The sequence below is a fragment of the Oncorhynchus mykiss genome, chromosome 28 (genome assembly GCF_057628025.1).
Source record: "Oncorhynchus mykiss isolate SJ-2025 chromosome 28, ASM5762802v1, whole genome shotgun sequence".
Classification (NCBI taxonomy): Eukaryota; Metazoa; Chordata; class Actinopteri; order Salmoniformes; family Salmonidae; genus Oncorhynchus; species Oncorhynchus mykiss.
In genome coordinates, this window is record NC_143049.1 from 37,671,326 (window position 1) to 37,690,148 (window position 18,823).

Genomic DNA, 18,823 nt, shown 5'->3' on the forward strand with positions numbered 1-18,823 from the left:
GATTCAAGTGCTCAGAATTTATCTTCCATGACAAACATTTAAAGTAGGCTCTTCAATAGCGATAATATGGTCATTTTAGAGGTAAAATGGACAGAACGAGATAGCGGGCTGGTTAAGGCAGAGTAGCCAACAGGAGAAGCTGTGATGGCCGAGAGGTTAAGGCGTTGGATTCGAAATCCAATGGGGTCTCCCCGCGCAGGTTCGAACCCTGCTCACAGCGCTTTGACAAACAAGTCTTTATTTGCAACATGTCATTTGGGAGTTGATATGGATAGTGGACTTAATCCGTGGACTTGTCCTTTGATTCAGGTGCTCAGAATATATCTTCCAAGACAAAAATGAATAGGCTCTTCAGAACAGATCCTGTTGGTTGTGAGATAGTCGAGCTGTTAAGGACTGCAAGATAACAGAGTAAGTTTTGATGGCAGAGTGGACTTGAAATCCAATGCGCAGGGTTGAAATCTGCTCGCTATGACAAACCAGTATTTTGAACATATGACTTGATAGGAATCTAAGACATGGACTTGTCCAGTCATTCAAGTGCTCGGAATACTTTTTGTCTTTGTCTTTGTGTGAGCTAATTGAGAAAGTTGTGATGGCCGAGTGGTTAATACGTGATTTGGCGCAATAAGATCAATATGTCGTGCCATCAAGTTTACCATTTTACACCAATGATGTCTGTTTCCAAATCCCCAATCCCTATAACTGTTCCAACAGCTGCAATGGCCGATTCTTTAGACGTTGGACCTGAATTTCACTGGGGTCTCCCCACCCATGTTCTTACCTTGCTCGAAGCGTATAGCCCACTTCTGCTTTCTCCTCATCACTTTCCTTAGATTCCTACTGCTGCGATGGCCAAGTGGTTTAAGCTTTGCAAATGAACTCCAGTGTTGTCTCCCTGTACAGTTTTTAGAACTGCTTGCATCGCATTGACAAACCAGTCTTTATTTGTAAAATAGCATTGGTGACTTGATATTGATGAAGTGCTTAATGCATAGACTTGTCCTTTGATTCAAGTGCTCAGAATATGTATTCCTTGAATAACAGTTCAAATAGGCTCTTCAGTAGACAGTCTCGTCTTTACAGAAGTAAAATTGACAGAATGAGATAAACGACTGGTAGTTAACATAACAAGCTGTGATGGCCGAGTGGTTAAGGCGTTGGACTTGAAATCCAATGGGGTCTCCCCGCGCAGGTTCGAACCCTGCTCACAGCGCTATGACAAACCATTTATTTTTTTACATATCCTTGGTGACTTGATATGGATAATGTGCTTAATGCATGGACTTGTCCTTTGATTCAAGTGCTCAGAATATATCTGCCTTGACAAACAGTTCAAATAGGCTCTTCAGTACAGATACTGTTGTTTGTGTTAGATTTGCGATGGAAAATCTGAGAGCCAAGTGGTTAAGTCTTCAGACTTGAAACCCAATTGCGTCTCCCTGCTCTTTTTAAAATCTTATTCTCAGTGAATAGTCCACTTGTACTTTCTCTGCACATAGTTTTTTGACTTGCACATTAAACTTCCAACCTTCACAGCTTTGGAAAGGACCGAGGTTACTAGATCAATATGTCGTGCCATCAAGTTGACAATTTTGCACCAACGATGTCTGTTTCCAAATCCCAATCCCTTTACTTGCATTCCAACAGCTGCAATGGCTGAGGTCTTTAGACGTTGGACCTGCATTTCAATGGGGTCTCCCCACCCATGTTCTTACCTTGCTCGAAGCGTATAGCCCACTTCTGCTTTCTCCTCATCACTTTCCTTAGATTCCTACTGCTGCGATGGCCAAGTGGTTTAAGCATTGGAATCAAAATCCAATATGTTCTCCCTGTACAGTTTTTACAGGGTGATGATAAAGTAGACCTTTAGTAATTGGATCTGTCTCCTCTGAATTTAAATTGTCCTTACTTTATGGGCTCGTCTAACGATTGAAGTGCTCAGAAAATAGCTTATTTGACTTGAAAAATATTTCAACTAGGCATTTGGATACTTTTGTCCTTGTGTGAGCTAACTCAGCAAGCTGTGATTGCAGACTGGTTAAATCGTTGACCTCGAAATCCATTGGGTTCGCCCAGTGCAGTTTTGAACAATCCAGTCTTTATTTGTTACTGATCATTGGGGACTTGATATGGATAATGCTTGGACATGTCCTTTGATTCAAGTGCTCAGAATTTATCTTCCATGACAAACATTTAAAGTAGGCTCTTCAATAGCGATAATATGGTCATTTTAGAGGTAAAATGGACAGAACGAGATAGCGGGCTGGTTAAGGCAGAGTAGCCAACAGGAGAAGCTGTGATGGCCGAGAGGTTAAGGCGTTGGATTCGAAATCCAATGGGGTCTCCCCGCGCAGGTTCGAACCCTGCTCACAGCGCTTTGACAAACAAGTCTTTATTTGCAACATGTCATTTGGGAGTTGATATGGATAATGTCCTTAATCCGTGGACTTGTCCTTTGATTCAGGTGCTCAGAATATAACTTCCAAGACAAAAATGAATAGGCTCTTCAGAACAGATCCTGTTGGTTGTGAGATAGTCGAGCTGTTAAGGACTGCAAGATAACAGAGTAAGTTTTGATGGCAGAGTGGACTTGAAATCCAATGTTGTCTTCCTGCGCAGGGTTGAAATCTGCTCGCTATGACAAACCAGTATTTTGAACATATGACTTGATAGGAATCTAAGACATGGACTTGTCCAGTGATTCAAGTGCTCGGAATACTTTTTGTCTTTGTCTTTGTGTGAGCTAATTGAGAAAGTTGTGATGGCCGAGTGGTTAATACGTGATTTGGCGCAATAAGATCAATATGTCGTGCCATCAAGTTTACCATTTTACACCAATGATGTCTGTTTCCAAATCCCCAATCCCTATAACTGTTCCAACAGCTGCAATGGCCGATTCTTTAGACGTTGGACCTGAATTTCACTGGGGTCTCCCCACCCATGTTCTTACCTTGCTCGAAGCGTATAGCCCACTTCTGCTTTCTCCTCATCACTTTCCTTAGATTCCTACTGCTGCGATGGCCAAGTGGTTTAAGCTTTGCAAATGAACTCCAGTGTTGTCTCCCTGTACAGTTTTTAGAACTGCTTGCATCGCATTGACAAACCAGTCTTTATTTGTAAAATAGCATTGGTGACTTGATATTGATGAAGTGCTTAATGCATAGACTTGTCCTTTGATTCAAGTGCTCAGAATATGTATTCCTTGAATAACAGTTCAAATAGGCTCTTCAGTAGACAGTCTCGTCTTTACAGAAGTAAAATTGACAGAATGAGATAAACGACTGGTAGTTAACATAACAAGCTGTGATGGCCGAGTGGTTAAGGCGTTGGACTTGAAATCCAATGGGGTCTCCCCGTGCAGGTTCGAACCCTGCTCACAGCGCTATGACAAACCATTTATTTTTTTACATATCCTTGGTGACTTGATATGGATAATGTGCTTAATGCATGGACTTGTCCTTTGATTCAAGTGCTCAGAATATATCTGCCTTGACAAACAGTTCAAATAGGCTCTTCAGTACAGATACTGTTGTTTGTGTTAGATTTGCGATGGAAAATCTGAGAGCCAAGTGGTTAAGTCTTCAGACTTGAAACCCAATTGCGTCTCCCTGCTCTTTTTAAAATCTTATTCTCAGTGAATAGTCCACTTGTACTTTCTCTGCACATAGTTTTTTGACTTGCACATTAAACTTCCAACCTTCACAGCTTTGGAAAGGACCGAGGTTACTAGATCAATATGTCGTGCCATCAAGTTGACAATTTTGCACCAACGATGTCTGTTTCCAAATCCCAATCCCTTTACTTGCATTCCAACAGCTGCAATGGCCGAGGTCTTTAGACGTTGGACCTGCATTTCAATGGGGTCTCCCCACCCATGTTCTTACCTTGCTCGAAGCGTATAGCCCACTTCTGCTTTCTCCTCATCACTTTCCTTAGATTCCTACTGCTGCGATGGCCAAGTGGTTTAAGCATTGGAATCAAAATCCAATATGTTCTCCCTGTACAGTTTTTACAGGGTGATGATAAAGTAGACCTTTAGTAATTGGATCTGTCTCCTCTGAATTTAAATTGTCCTTACTTTATGGGCTCGTCTAACGATTGAAGTGCTCAGAAAATAGCTTATTTGACTTGAAAAATATTTCAACTAGGCATTTGGATACTTTTGTCCTTGTGTGAGCTAACTCAGCAAGCTGTGATTGCAGACTGGTTAAATCGTTGACCTCGAAATCCATTGGGTTCGCCCAGTGCAGTTTTGAACAATCCAGTCTTTATTTGTTACTGATCATTGGGGACTTGATATGGATAATGCTTGGACATGTCCTTTGATTCAAGTGCTCAGAATTTATCTTCCATGACAAACATTTAAAGTAGGCTCTTCAATAGCGATAATATGGTCATTTTAGAGGTAAAATGGACAGAACGAGATAGCGGGCTGGTTAAGGCAGAGTAGCCAACAGGAGAAGCTGTGATGGCCGAGAGGTTAAGGCGTTGGATTCGAAATCCAATGGGGTCTCCCCGCGCAGGTTCGAACCCTGCTCACAGCGCTTTGACAAACAAGTCTTTATTTGCAACATGTCATTTGGGAGTTGATATGGATAATGTCCTTAATCCGTGGACTTGTCCTTTGATTCAGGTGCTCAGAATATATCTTCCAAGACAAAAATGAATAGGCTCTTCAGAACAGATCCTGTTGGTTGTGAGATAGTCGAGCTGTTAAGGACTGCAAGATAACAGTTTTGATGGCAGAGTGGACTTGAAATCCAATGTTGTCTTCCTGTAGCAGGGTTGAAATCTGCTCGCTATGACAAACCAGTATTTTGAACATATGACTTGATAGGAATCTAAGACATGGACTTGTCCAGTCATTCAAGTGCTCGGAATACTTTTTGTCTTTGTCTTTGTGTGAGCTAATTGAGAAAGTTGTGATGGCCGAGTGGTTAATACGTGATTTGGCGCAATAAGATCAATATGTCGTGCCATCAAGTTTACCATTTTACACCAATGATGTCTGTTTCCAAATCCCCAATCCCTATAACTGTTCCAACAGCTGCAATGGCCGATTCTTTAGACGTTGGACCTGAATTTCACTGGGGTCTCCCCACCCATGTTCTTACCTTGCTCGAAGCGTATAGCCCACTTCTGCTTTCTCCTCATCACTTTCCTTAGATTCCTACTGCTGCGATGGCCAAGTGGTTTAAGCTTTGCAAATGAACTCCAGTGTTGTCTCCCTGTACAGTTTTTAGAACTGCTTGCATCGCATTGACAAACCAGTCTTTATTTGTAAAATAGCATTGGTGACTTGATATTGATGAAGTGCTTAATGCATAGACTTGTCCTTTGATTCAAGTGCTCAGAATATGTATTCCTTGAATAACAGTTCAAATAGGCTCTTCAGTAGACAGTCTCGTCTTTACAGAAGTAAAATTGACAGAATGAGATAAACGACTGGTAGTTAACATAACAAGCTGTGATGGCCGAGTGGTTAAGGCGTTGGGCTTGAAATCCAATGGGGTCTCCCCGCGCAGGTTCGAACCCTGCTCACAGCGCTATGACAAACCATTTATTTTTTTACATATCCTTGGTGACTTGATATGGATAATGTGCTTAATGCATGGACTTGTCCTTTGATTCAAGTGCTCAGAATATATCTGCCTTGACAAACAGTTCAAATAGGCTCTTCAGTACAGATACTGTTGTTTGTGTTAGATTTGCGATGGAAAATCTGAGAGCCAAGTGGTTAAGTCTTCAGACTTGAAACCCAATTGCGTCTCCCTGCTCTTTTTAAAATCTTATTCTCAGTGAATAGTCCACTTGTACTTTCTCTGCACATAGTTTTTTGACTTGCACATTAAACTTCCAACCTTCACAGCTTTGGAAAGGACCGAGGTTACTAGATCAATATGTCGTGCCATCAAGTTGACAATTTTGCACCAACGATGTCTGTTTCCAAATCCCAATCCCTTTACTTGCATTCCAACAGCTGCAATGGCCGAGGTCTTTAGACGTTGGACCTGCATTTCAATGGGGTCTCCCCACCCATGTTCTTACCTTGCTCGAAGCGTATAGCCCACTTCTGCTTTCTCCTCATCACTTTCCTTAGATTCCTACTGCTGCGATGGCCAAGTGGTTTAAGCATTGGAATCAAAATCCAATATGTTCTCCCTGTACAGTTTTTACAGGGTGATGATAAAGTAGACCTTTAGTAATTGGATCTGTCTCCTCTGAATTTAAATTGTCCTTACTTTATGGGCTCGTCTAACGATTGAAGTGCTCAGAAAATAGCTTATTTGACTTGAAAAATATTTCAACTAGGCATTTGGATACTTTTGTCCTTGTGTGAGCTAACTCAGCAAGCTGTGATTGCAGACTGGTTAAATCGTTGACCTCGAAATCCATTGGGTTCGCCCAGTGCAGTTTTGAACAATCCAGTCTTTATTTGTTACTGATCATTGGGGACTTGATATGGATAATGCTTGGACATGTCCTTTGATTCAAGTGCTCAGAATTTATCTTCCATGACAAACATTTAAAGTAGGCTCTTCAATAGCGATAATATGGTCATTTTAGAGGTAAAATGGACAGAACGAGATAGCGGGCTGGTTAAGGCAGAGTAGCCAACAGGAGAAGCTGTGATGGCCGAGAGGTTAAGGCGTTGGATTCGAAATCCAATGGGGTCTCCCCGTGCAGGTTTGAACCCTGCTCACAGCGCTTTGACAAACAAGTCTTTATTTGCAACATGTCATTTGGGAGTTGATATGGATAATGTCCTTAATCCGTGGACTTGTCCTTTGATTCAGGTGCTCAGAATATATCTTCCAAGACAAAAATGAATAGGCTCTTCAGAACAGATCCTGTTGGTTGTGAGATAGTCGAGCTGTTAAGGACTGCAAGATAACAGAGTAAGTTTTGATGGCAGAGTGGACTTGAAATCCAATGTTGTCTTCCTGCGCAGGGTTGAAATCTGCTCGCTATGACAAACCAGTATTTTGAACATATGACTTGATAGGAATCTAAGACATGGACTTGTCCAGTGATTCAAGTGCTCGGAATACTTTTTGTCTTTGTCTTTGTGTGAGCTAATTGAGAAAGTTGTGATGGCCGAGTGGTTAATACGTGATTTGGCGCAATAAGATCAATATGTCGTGCCATCAAGTTTACCATTTTACACCAATGATGTCTGTTTCCAAATCCCCAATCCCTATAACTGTTCCAACAGCTGCAATGGCCGATTCTTTAGACGTTGGACCTGAATTTCACTGGGGTCTCCCCACCCATGTTCTTACCTTGCTCGAAGCGTATAGCCCACTTCTGCTTTCTCCTCATCACTTTCCTTAGATTCCTACTGCTGCGATGGCCAAGTGGTTTAAGCTTTGCAAATGAACTCCAGTGTTGTCTCCCTGTACTGTTTTTAGAACTGCTTGCATCGCATTGACAAACCAGTCTTTATTTGTAAAATAGCATTGGTGACTTGATATTGATGAAGTGCTTAATGCATAGACTTGTCCTTTGATTCAAGTGCTCAGAATATGTATTCCTTGAATAAGGAATCTAAGACATGGACTTGTCCAGTGATTCAAGTGCTCGGAATACTTTTTGTCTTTGTCTTTGTGTGAGCTAATTGAGAAAGTTGTGATGGCCGAGTGGTTAATACGTGATTTGGCGCAATAAGATCAATATGTCGTGCCATCAAGTTTACCATTTTACACCAATGATGTCTGTTTCCAAATCCCCAATCCCTATAACTGTTCCAACAGCTGCAATGGCCGATTCTTTAGACGTTGGACCTGAATTTCACTGGGGTCTCCCCACCCATGTTCTTACCTTGCTCGAAGCGTATAGCCCACTTCTGCTTTCTCCTCATCACTTTCCTTAGATTCCTACTGCTGCGATGGCCAAGTGGTTTAAGCTTTGCAAATGAACTCCAGTGTTGTCTCCCTGTACAGTTTTTAGAACTGCTTGCATCGCATTGACAAACCAGTCTTTATTTGTAAAATAGCATTGGTGACTTGATATTGATGAAGTGCTTAATGCATAGACTTGTCCTTTGATTCAAGTGCTCAGAATATGTATTCCTTGAATAACAGTTCAAATAGGCTCTTCAGTAGACAGTCTCGTCTTTACAGAAGTAAAATTGACAGAATGAGATAAACGACTGGTAGTTAACATAACAAGCTGTGATGGCCGAGTGGTTAAGGCGTTGGACTTGAAATCCAATGGGGTCTCCCCGCGCAGGTTCGAACCCTGCTCACAGCGCTATGACAAACCATTTATTTTTTTACATATCCTTGGTGACTTGATATGGATAATGTGCTTAATGCATGGACTTGTCCTTTGATTCAAGTGCTCAGAATATATCTGCCTTGACAAACAGTTCAAATAGGCTCTTCAGTACAGATACTGTTGTTTGTGTTAGATTTGCGATGGAAAATCTGAGAGCCAAGTGGTTAAGTCTTCAGACTTGAAACCCAATTGCGTCTCCCTGCTCTTTTTAAAATCTTATTCTCAGTGAATAGTCCACTTGTACTTTCTCTGCACATAGTTTTTTGACTTGCACATTAAACTTCCAACCTTCACAGCTTTGGAAAGGACCGAGGTTACTAGATCAATATGTCGTGCCATCAAGTTGACAATTTTGCACCAACGATGTCTGTTTCCAAATCCCAATCCCTTTACTTGCATTCCAACAGCTGCAATGGCCGAGGTCTTTAGACGTTGGACCTGCATTTCAATGGGGTCTCCCCACCCATGTTCTTACCTTGCTCGAAGCGTATAGCCCACTTCTGCTTTCTCCTCATCACTTTCCTTAGATTCCTACTGCTGCGATGGCCAAGTGGTTTAAGCATTGGAATCAAAATCCAATATGTTCTCCCTGTACAGTTTTTACAGGGTGATGATAAAGTAGACCTTTAGTAATTGGATCTGTCTCCTCTGAATTTAAATTGTCCTTACTTTATGGGCTCGTCTAACGATTGAAGTGCTCAGAAAATAGCTTATTTGACTTGAAAAATATTTCAACTAGGCATTTGGATACTTTTGTCCTTGTGTGAGCTAACTCAGCAAGCTGTGATTGCAGACTGGTTAAATCGTTGACCTCGAAATCCATTGGGTTCGCCCAGTGCAGTTTTGAACAATCCAGTCTTTATTTGTTACTGATCATTGGGGACTTGATATGGATAATGCTTGGACATGTCCTTTGATTCAAGTGCTCAGAATTTATCTTCCATGACAAACATTTAAAGTAGGCTCTTCAATAGCGATAATATGGTCATTTTAGAGGTAAAATGGACAGAACGAGATAGCGGGCTGGTTAAGGCAGAGTAGCCAACAGGAGAAGCTGTGATGGCCGAGAGGTTAAGGCGTTGGATTCGAAATCCAATGGGGTCTCCCCGCGCAGGTTCGAACCCTGCTCACAGCGCTTTGACAAACAAGTCTTTATTTGCAACATGTCATTTGGGAGTTGATATGGATAATGTCCTTAATCCGTGGACTTGTCCTTTGATTCAGGTGCTCAGAATATATCTTCCAAGACAAAAATGAATAGGCTCTTCAGAACAGATCCTGTTGGTTGTGAGATAGTCGAGCTGTTAAGGACTGCAAGATAACAGAGTAAGTTTTGATGGCAGAGTGGACTTGAAATCCAATGTTGTCTTCCTGCGCAGGGTTGAAATCTGCTCGCTATGACAAACCAGTATTTTGAACATATGACTTGATAGGAATCTAAGACATGGACTTGTCCAGTGATTCAAGTGCTCGGAATACTTTTTGTCTTTGTCTTTGTGTGAGCTAATTGAGAAAGTTGTGATGGCCGAGTGGTTAATACGTGATTTGGCGCAATAAGATCAATATGTCGTGCCATCAAGTTTACCATTTTACACCAATGATGTCTGTTTCCAAATCCCCAATCCCTATAACTGTTCCAACAGCTGCAATGGCCGATTCTTTAGACGTTGGACCTGAATTTCACTGGGGTCTCCCCACCCATGTTCTTACCTTGCTCGAAGCGTATAGCCCACTTCTGCTTTCTCCTCATCACTTTCCTTAGATTCCTACTGCTGCGATGGCCAAGTGGTTTAAGCTTTGCAAATGAACTCCAGTGTTGTCTCCCTGTACTGTTTTTAGAACTGCTTGCATCGCATTGACAAACCAGTCTTTATTTGTAAAATAGCATTGGTGACTTGATATTGATGAAGTGCTTAATGCATAGACTTGTCCTTTGATTCAAGTGCTCAGAATATGTATTCCTTGAATAAGGAATCTAAGACATGGACTTGTCCAGTGATTCAAGTGCTCGGAATACTTTTTGTCTTTGTCTTTGTGTGAGCTAATTGAGAAAGTTGTGATGGCCGAGTGGTTAATACGTGATTTGGCGCAATAAGATCAATATGTCGTGCCATCAAGTTTACCATTTTACACCAATGATGTCTGTTTCCAAATCCCCAATCCCTATAACTGTTCCAACAGCTGCAATGGCCGATTCTTTAGACGTTGGACCTGAATTTCACTGGGGTCTCCCCACCCATGTTCTTACCTTGCTCGAAGCGTATAGCCCACTTCTGCTTTCTCCTCATCACTTTCCTTAGATTCCTACTGCTGCGATGGCCAAGTGGTTTAAGCTTTGCAAATGAACTCCAGTGTTGTCTCCCTGTACAGTTTTTAGAACTGCTTGCATCGCATTGACAAACCAGTCTTTATTTGTAAAATAGCATTGGTGACTTGATATTGATGAAGTGCTTAATGCATAGACTTGTCCTTTGATTCAAGTGCTCAGAATATGTATTCCTTGAATAACAGTTCAAATAGGCTCTTCAGTAGACAGTCTCGTCTTTACAGAAGTAAAATTGACAGAATGAGATAAACGACTGGTAGTTAACATAACAAGCTGTGATGGCCGAGTGGTTAAGGCGTTGGACTTGAAATCCAATGGGGTCTCCCCGCGCAGGTTCGAACCCTGCTCACAGCGCTATGACAAACCATTTATTTTTTTACATATCCTTGGTGACTTGATATGGATAATGTGCTTAATGCATGGACTTGTCCTTTGATTCAAGTGCTCAGAATATATCTGCCTTGACAAACAGTTCAAATAGGCTCTTCAGTACAGATACTGTTGTTTGTGTTAGATTTGCGATGGAAAATCTGAGAGCCAAGTGGTTAAGTCTTCAGACTTGAAACCCAATTGCGTCTCCCTGCTCTTTTTAAAATCTTATTCTCAGTGAATAGTCCACTTGTACTTTCTCTGCACATAGTTTTTTGACTTGCACATTAAACTTCCAACCTTCACAGCTTTGGAAAGGACCGAGGTTACTAGATCAATATGTCGTGCCATCAAGTTGACAATTTTGCACCAACGATGTCTGTTTCCAAATCCCAATCCCTTTACTTGCATTCCAACAGCTGCAATGGCCGAGGTCTTTAGACGTTGGACCTGCATTTCAATGGGGTCCAGTGTCTAACGATTGAAGCCGAGTGGTTAATACGTGATTTGGCGCAATAAGATCAATATGTCGTGCCATCAAGTTTACCATTTTACACCAATGATGTCTGTTTCCAAATCCCCAATCCCTATAACTGTTCCAACAGCTGCAATGGCCGATTCTTTAGACGTTGGACCTGAATTTCACTGGGGTCTCCCCACCCATGTTCTTACCTTGCTCGAAGCGTATAGCCCACTTCTGCTTTCTCCTCATCACTTTCCTTAGATTCCTACTGCTGCGATGGCCAAGTGGTTTAAGCTTTGCAAATGAACTCCAGTGTTGTCTCCCTGTACAGTTTTTAGAACTGCTTGCATCGCATTGACAAACCAGTCTTTATTTGTAAAATAGCATTGGTGACTTGATATTGATGAAGTGCTTAATGCATAGACTTGTCCTTTGATTCAAGTGCTCAGAATATGTATTCCTTGAATAACAGTTCAAATAGGCTCTTCAGTAGACAGTCTCGTCTTTACAGAAGTAAAATTGACAGAATGAGATAAACGACTGGTAGTTAGCATAGCAAGCTGTGATGACCGAGTGGTTAAGGCGTTGGACTTGAAATCCAATGGGGTCTCCCCGCGCAGGTTCGAACCCTGCTCACAGCGCTATGACAAACCATTTATTTTTTTACATATCCTTGGTGACTTGATATGGATAATGTGCTTAATGCATGGACTTGTCCTTTGATTCAAGTGCTCAGAATATATCTGCCTTGACAAACAGTTCAAATAGGCTCTTCAGTACAGATACTGTTGTTTGTGTTAGATTTGCGATGGAAAATCTGAGAGCCAAGTGGTTAAGTCTTCAGACTTGAAACCCAATTGCGTCTCCCTGCTCTTTTTAAAATCTTATTCTCAGTGAATAGTCCACTTGTACTTTCTCTGCACATAGTTTTTTGACTTGCACATTAAACTTCCAACCTTCACAGCTTTGGAAAGGACCGAGGTTACTAGATCAATATGTCGTGCCATCAAGTTGACAATTTTGCACCAACGATGTCTGTTTCCAAATCCCAATCCCTTTACTTGCATTCCAACAGCTGCAATGGCCGAGGTCTTTAGACATTGGACCTACATTTCAATGGGGTCTCCCCACCCATGTTCTTACCTTGCTCGAAGCGTATAGCCCACTTCTGCTTTCTCCTCATCACTTTCCTTAGATTCCTACTGCTGCGATGGCCAAGTGGTTTAAGCATTGGAATCAAAATCCAATATGTTCTCCCTGTACAGTTTTTACAGGGTGATGATAAAGTAGACCTTTAGTAATTGGATCTGTCTCCTCTGAATTTAAATTGTCCTTACTTTATGGGCTCGTCTAACGATTGAAGTGCTCAGAAAATAGCTTATTTGACTTGAAAAATATTTCAACTAGGCATTTGGATACTTTTGTCCTTGTGTGAGCTAACTCAGCAAGCTGTGATTGCAGACTGGTTAAATCGTTGACCTCGAAATCCATTGGGTTCGCCCAGTGCAGTTTTGAACAATCCAGTCTTTATTTGTTACTGATCATTGGGGACTTGATATGGATAATGCTTGGACATGTCCTTTGATTCAAGTGCTCAGAATTTATCTTCCATGACAAACATTTAAAGTAGGCTCTTCAATAGCGATAATATGGTCATTTTAGAGGTAAAATGGACAGAACGAGATAGCGGGCTGGTTAAGGCAGAGTAGCCAACAGGAGAAGCTGTGATGGCCGAGAGGTTAAGGCGTTGGATTCGAAATCCAATGGGGTCTCCCCGCGCAGGTTCGAACCCTGCTCACAGCGCTTTGACAAACAAGTCTTTATTTGCAACATGTCATTTGGGAGTTGATATGGATAATGTCCTTAATCCGTGGACTTGTCCTTTGATTCAGGTGCTCAGAATATATCTTCCAAGACAAAAATGAATAGGCTCTTCAGAACAGATCCTGTTGGTTGTGAGATAGTCGAGCTGTTAAGGACTGCAAGATAACAGAGTAAGTTTTGATGGCAGAGTGGACTTGAAATCCAATGTTGTCTTCCTGCGCAGGGTTGAAATCTGCTCGCTATGACAAACCAGTATTTTGAACATATGACTTGATAGGAATCTAAGACATGGACTTGTCCAGTGATTCAAGTGCTCGGAATACTTTTTGTCTTTGTCTTTGTGTGAGCTAATTGAGAAAGTTGTGATGGCCGAGTGGTTAATACGTGATTTGGCGCAATAAGATCAATATGTCGTGCCATCAAGTTGGTGACTTGATATTGATGAAGTGCTTAATGCATAGACTTGTCCTTTGATTCAAGTGCTCAGAATATGTATTCCTTGAATAACAGTTCAAATAGGCTCTTCAGTAGACAGTCTCGTCTTTACAGAAGTAAAATTGACAGAATGAGATAAACGACTGGTAGTTAGCATAGCAAGCTGTGATGGCCGAGTGGTTAAGGCGTTGGACTTGAAATCCAATGGGGTCTCCCCGCGCAGGTTCGAACCCTGCTCACAGCGCTATGACAAACCATTTCTTTTTTTTACATATCCTTGGTGACTTGATATGGATAATGTGCTTAATGCATGGACTTGTCCTTTGATTCAAGTGCTCAGAATATATCTGCCTTGACAAACAGTTCAAATAGGCTCTTCAGTACAGATACTGTTGTTTGTGTTAGATTTGCGATGGAAAATCTGAGAGCCAAGTGGTTAAGTCTTCAGACTTGAAACCCAATTGCGTCTCCCTGCTCTTTTTAAAATCTTATTCTCAGTGAATAGTCCACTTGTACTTTCTCTGCACATAGTTTTTTGACTTGCACATTAAACTTCCAATGTTCACAGCTTTGGAAAGGACCGAGGTTACTAGATCAATATGTCGTGCCATCAAGTTGACCATTTTGCACCAATGATGTCTGTTTCCAAATCTCAATCCCTTTACTTGCATTCCAATAGCTGCAATGGCCGAGTTCTTTAGACGTTGGACCTGAATTTCAATGGGGTCTCCCCACCCATGTTCTCACCTTGCTCGAAGCGTATAGCCCACTTCTGCTTTCTCCTCATCACTTTCCTTAGATTCCTACTGCTGCGATGGCCAAGTGGTTTAAGCATTGGAATCAAAATCCAATATGTTCTCCCTGTACAGTTTTTACAGGTTGATGATAAAGTAGACCTTTAGTAATTGGATCTGTCTCCTCTGAATTTAAATTGTCCTTACTTTATGGGCTCGTCTAACGATTGAAGTGCTCAGAAAATAGCTTATTTGACTTGAAAAATATTTCAACTAGGCATTTGGATACTTTTGTCCTTGTGTGAGCTAACTCAGCAAGCTGTGATTGCAGACTGGTTAAATCGTTGACCTCGAAATGCATTGGGTTCGCCCAGTGCAGTTTTGAACAATCCAGTCTTTATTTGTTACTGATCATTGGGGACTTGATATGGATAATGCTTGGACATGTCCTTTGATTCAAGTGCTCAGAATTTATCTTCCATGACAAACATTTAAAGTAGGCTCTTCAATAGCGATAATATGGTCATTTTAGAGGTAAAATGGACAGAACGAGATAGCGGGCTGGTTAAGGCAGAGTAGCCAACAGGAGAAGCTGTGATGGCCGAGAGGTTAAGGCGTTGTATACGAAATCCAATGGGGTCTCCCCGCGCAGGTTCGAACCCTGCTCACAGCGCTTTGACAAACAAGTCTTTAGTTGCAACATGTCATTTGGGAGTTGTCCTTTGACTTGTCCTTTGATTCAAGTGTAAAATAGCATTGGTGACTTGATATTGATGAAGTGCTTAATGCATAGACTTGTCCTTTGATTCAAGTGCTCAGAATATGTATTCCTTGAATAACATTTAAAGTAGGCTCTTCAATAGCGATAATATGGTCATTTTAGAGGTAAAATGGACAGAACGAGATAGCGGGCTGGTTAAGGCAGAGTAGCCAACAGGAGAAGCTGTGATGGCCGAGAGGTTAAGGCGTTGGATTCGAAATCCAATGGGTTCTCCCCGCGCAGGTTTGAACCCTGCTCACAGCGCTTTGACAAACAAGTCTTTATTTGCAACATGTCATTTGGGAGTTGATATGGATAGTGGACTTAATCCGTGGACTTGTCCTTTGATTCAGGTGCTCAGAATATATCTTCCAAGACAAAAATGAATAGGCTCTTCAGAACAGATCCTGTTGGTTGTGAGATAGTCGAGCTGTTAAGGACTGCAAGATAACAGAGTAGGTTTTGATGGCAGAGTGGACTTGAAATCCAATGCGCAGGGTTGAAATCTGCTCGCTATGACAAACCAGTATTTTGAACATATGACTTGATAGGAATCTAAGACATGGACTTGTCCAGTGATTCAAGTGCTCGGAATACTTTTTGTCTTTGTCTTTGTGTGAGCTAATTGAGAAAGTTGTGATGGCCGAGTGGTTAATACGTGATTTGGCGCAATAAGATCAATATGTCGTGCCATCAAGTTTACCATTTTACACCAATGATGTCTGTTTCCAAATCCCCAATCCCTATAACTGTTCCAACAGCTGCAATGGCCGATTCTTTAGACGTTGGACCTGAATTTCACTGGGGTCTCCCCACCCATGTTCTTACCTTGCTCGAAGCGTATAGCCCACTTCTGCTTTCTCCTCATCACTTTCCTTAGATTCCTACTGCTGCGATGGCCAAGTGGTTTAAGCTTTGCAAATGAACTCCAGTGTTGTCTCCCTGTACAGTTTTTAGAACTGCTTGCATCGCATTGACAAACCAGTCTTTATTTGTAAAATAGCATTGGTTACTTGATATTGATGAAGTGCTTAATGCATAGACTTGTCCTTTGATTCAAGTGCTCAGAATATGTATTCCTTGAATAACAGTTCAAATAGGCTCTTCAGTAGACAGTCTCGTCTTTACAGAAGTAAAATTGACAGAATGAGATAAACGACTGGTAGTTAGCATAGCAAGCTGTGATGGCCGAGTGGTTAAGGCGTTGGACTTGAAATCCAATGGGGTCTCCCCGCGCAGGTTCGAACCCTGCTCACAGCGCTATGACAAACCATTTCTTTTTTTTACATATCCTTGGTGACTTGATATGGATAATGTGCTTAATGCATGGACTTGTCCTTTGATTCAAGTGCTCAGAATATATCTGCCTTGACAAACAGTTCAAATAGGCTCTTCAGTACAGATACTGTTGTTTGTGTTAGATTTGCGATGGAAAATCTGAGAGCCAAGTGGTTAAGTCTTCAGACTTGAAACCCAATTGCGTCTCCCCGCTCTTTTTAAAATCTTATTCTCAGTGAATAGTCCACTTGTACTTTCTCTGCACATAGTTTTTTGACTTGCACATTCAACTTCCAACTTCCAATGTTCACAGCTTTGGAAAGGACCGAGGTTACTAGATCAATATGTCGTGCCATCAAGTTGACCATTTTGCACCAATGATGTCTGTTTCCAAATCTCAATCCCTTTACTTGCATTCCAATAGCTGCAATGGCCGAGTTCTTTAGACGTTGGACCTGAATTTCAATGGGGTCTCCCCACCCATGTTCTCACCTTGCTCGAAGCGTATAGCCCACTTCTGCTTTCTCCTCATCACTTTCCTTAGATTCCTACTGCTGCGATGGCCAAGTGGTTTAAGCATTGGAATCAAAATCCAATATGTTCTCCCTGTACAGTTTTTACAGGGTGATGATAAAGTAGACCTTTAGTAATTGGATCTGTCTCCTCTGAATTTAAATTGTCCTTACTTTATGGGCTCGTCTAACGATTGAAGTGCTCAGAAAATAGCTTATTTGACTTGAAAAATATTTCAACTAGGCATTTGGATACTTTTGTCCTTGTGTGAGCTAACTCAGCAAGCTGTGATTGCAGACTGGTTAAATCGTTGACCTCGAAATGCATTGGGTTCGCCCAGTGCAGTTTTGAACAATCCAGTCTTTATTTGTTACTGATCATTGGGGACTTGATATGGATAATGCTTGGACATGTCCTTTGATTCAAGTGCTCAGAATTTATCTTCCATGACAAACATTTAAAGTAGGCTCTTCAATAGCGATAATATGGTCATTTTAGAGGTAAAATGGACAGAACGAGATAGCGGGCTGGTTAAGGCAGAGTAGCCAACAGGAGAAGCTGTGATGGCCGAGAGGTTAAGGCGTTGTATACGAAATCCAATGGGGTCTCCCCGCGCAGGTTCGAACCCTGCTCACAGCGCTTTGACAAACAAGTCTTTAGTTGCAACATGTCATTTGGGAGTTGTCCTTTGACTTGTCCTTTGATTCAAGTGTAAAATAGCATTGGTGACTTGATATTGATGAAGTGCTTAATGCATAGACTTGTCCTTTGATTCAAGTGCTCAGAATATGTATTCCTTGAATAACATTTAAAGTAGGCTCTTCAGTAGACAGTCTCGTCTTTACAGAAGTAAAATTGACAGAATGAGATAAACGACTGGTAGTTAACATAACAAGCTGTGATGGCCGAGTGGTTAAGGCGTTGGACTTGAAATCCAATGGGGTCTCCCCGTGCAGGTTCGAACCCTGCTCACAGCGCTATGACAAACCATTTATTTTTTTACATATCCTTGGTGACTTGATATGGATAATGTGCTTAATGCATGGACTTGTCCTTTGATTCAAGTGCTCAGAATATATCTGCCTTGACAAACAGTTCAAATAGGCTCTTCAGTACAGATACTGTTGTTTGTGTTAGATTTGCGATGGAAAATCTGAGAGCCAAGTGGTTAAGTCTTCAGACTTGAAACCCAATTGCGTCTCCCTGCTCTTTTTAAAATCTTATTCTCAGTGAATAGTCCACTTGTACTTTCTCTGCACATAGTTTTTTGACTTGCACATTAAACTTCCAACCTTCACAGCTTTGGAAAGGACCGAGGTTACTAGATCAATATGTCGTGCCATCAAGTTGACAATTTTGCACCAACGATGTCTGTTTCCAAATCCCAATCCCTTTACTTGCATTCCAACAGCTGCAATGGCCGAGGTCTTTAGACGTTGGACCTGCATTTCAATGGGGTCTCACCACCCATGTTCTTACCTTGCTCGAAGCGTATAGCCCACTTCTGCTTTCTCCTCATCACTTTCCTTAGATTCCTACTGCTGCGATGGCCAAGTGGTTTAAGCATTGGAATCAAAATCCAATATGTTCTCCCTGTACAGTTTTTACAGGGTGATGATAAAGTAGACCTTTAGTAATTGGATCTGTCTCCTCTGAATTTAAATTGTCCTTACTTTATGGGCTCGTCTAACGATTGAAGTGCTCAGAAAATAGCTTATTTGACTTGAAAAATATTTCAACTAGGCATTTGGATACTTTTGTCCTTGTGTGAGCTAACTCAGCAAGCTGTGATTGCAGACTGGTTAAATCGTTGACCTCGAAATCCATTGGGTTCGCCC

The 18,823-nt window shown here is 41.6% G+C and overlaps 18 non-coding genes across 18 annotated transcripts; all 18 read left to right on the forward strand.

Moving 5' to 3' along the window:
* Positions 1-138: 138 nt before the first annotated feature.
* trnas-cga (transfer RNA serine (anticodon CGA)) lies at positions 139-220 on the forward strand. Its single transcript has one exon. It is a non-coding gene; the product is annotated as a tRNA-Ser (tRNA).
* A 914-nt stretch (positions 221-1,134) lies between these two features.
* On the forward strand, positions 1,135-1,216 carry trnas-uga (transfer RNA serine (anticodon UGA)). The gene has a single exon. It is a non-coding gene; the product is annotated as a tRNA-Ser (tRNA).
* Positions 1,217-2,296: 1,080 nt separating this feature from the next.
* trnas-cga (transfer RNA serine (anticodon CGA)) lies at positions 2,297-2,378 on the forward strand. The gene has a single exon. It is a non-coding gene; the product is annotated as a tRNA-Ser (tRNA).
* Positions 2,379-3,303: 925 nt separating this feature from the next.
* On the forward strand, positions 3,304-3,385 carry trnas-uga (transfer RNA serine (anticodon UGA)). Its single transcript has one exon. It is a non-coding gene; the product is annotated as a tRNA-Ser (tRNA).
* A 1,080-nt stretch (positions 3,386-4,465) lies between these two features.
* On the forward strand, positions 4,466-4,547 carry trnas-cga (transfer RNA serine (anticodon CGA)). The gene has a single exon. It is a non-coding gene; the product is annotated as a tRNA-Ser (tRNA).
* A 920-nt stretch (positions 4,548-5,467) lies between these two features.
* trnas-uga (transfer RNA serine (anticodon UGA)) lies at positions 5,468-5,549 on the forward strand. Its single transcript has one exon. It is a non-coding gene; the product is annotated as a tRNA-Ser (tRNA).
* Positions 5,550-6,629: 1,080 nt separating this feature from the next.
* trnas-uga (transfer RNA serine (anticodon UGA)) lies at positions 6,630-6,711 on the forward strand. The gene has a single exon. It is a non-coding gene; the product is annotated as a tRNA-Ser (tRNA).
* A 1,463-nt stretch (positions 6,712-8,174) lies between these two features.
* On the forward strand, positions 8,175-8,256 carry trnas-uga (transfer RNA serine (anticodon UGA)). The gene has a single exon. It is a non-coding gene; the product is annotated as a tRNA-Ser (tRNA).
* Positions 8,257-9,336: 1,080 nt separating this feature from the next.
* trnas-cga (transfer RNA serine (anticodon CGA)) lies at positions 9,337-9,418 on the forward strand. The gene has a single exon. It is a non-coding gene; the product is annotated as a tRNA-Ser (tRNA).
* A 1,463-nt stretch (positions 9,419-10,881) lies between these two features.
* Positions 10,882-10,963, forward strand: trnas-uga (transfer RNA serine (anticodon UGA)). Its single transcript has one exon. It is a non-coding gene; the product is annotated as a tRNA-Ser (tRNA).
* Positions 10,964-12,000: 1,037 nt separating this feature from the next.
* trnas-uga (transfer RNA serine (anticodon UGA)) lies at positions 12,001-12,082 on the forward strand. The gene has a single exon. It is a non-coding gene; the product is annotated as a tRNA-Ser (tRNA).
* Positions 12,083-13,162: 1,080 nt separating this feature from the next.
* Positions 13,163-13,244, forward strand: trnas-cga (transfer RNA serine (anticodon CGA)). The gene has a single exon. It is a non-coding gene; the product is annotated as a tRNA-Ser (tRNA).
* Positions 13,245-13,862: 618 nt separating this feature from the next.
* Positions 13,863-13,944, forward strand: trnas-uga (transfer RNA serine (anticodon UGA)). The gene has a single exon. It is a non-coding gene; the product is annotated as a tRNA-Ser (tRNA).
* Positions 13,945-15,025: 1,081 nt separating this feature from the next.
* trnas-uga (transfer RNA serine (anticodon UGA)) lies at positions 15,026-15,107 on the forward strand. Its single transcript has one exon. It is a non-coding gene; the product is annotated as a tRNA-Ser (tRNA).
* A 269-nt stretch (positions 15,108-15,376) lies between these two features.
* Positions 15,377-15,458, forward strand: trnas-cga (transfer RNA serine (anticodon CGA)). Its single transcript has one exon. It is a non-coding gene; the product is annotated as a tRNA-Ser (tRNA).
* A 914-nt stretch (positions 15,459-16,372) lies between these two features.
* On the forward strand, positions 16,373-16,454 carry trnas-uga (transfer RNA serine (anticodon UGA)). The gene has a single exon. It is a non-coding gene; the product is annotated as a tRNA-Ser (tRNA).
* Positions 16,455-17,542: 1,088 nt separating this feature from the next.
* trnas-cga (transfer RNA serine (anticodon CGA)) lies at positions 17,543-17,624 on the forward strand. Its single transcript has one exon. It is a non-coding gene; the product is annotated as a tRNA-Ser (tRNA).
* A 256-nt stretch (positions 17,625-17,880) lies between these two features.
* Positions 17,881-17,962, forward strand: trnas-uga (transfer RNA serine (anticodon UGA)). The gene has a single exon. It is a non-coding gene; the product is annotated as a tRNA-Ser (tRNA).
* Positions 17,963-18,823: the final 861 nt, after the last annotated feature.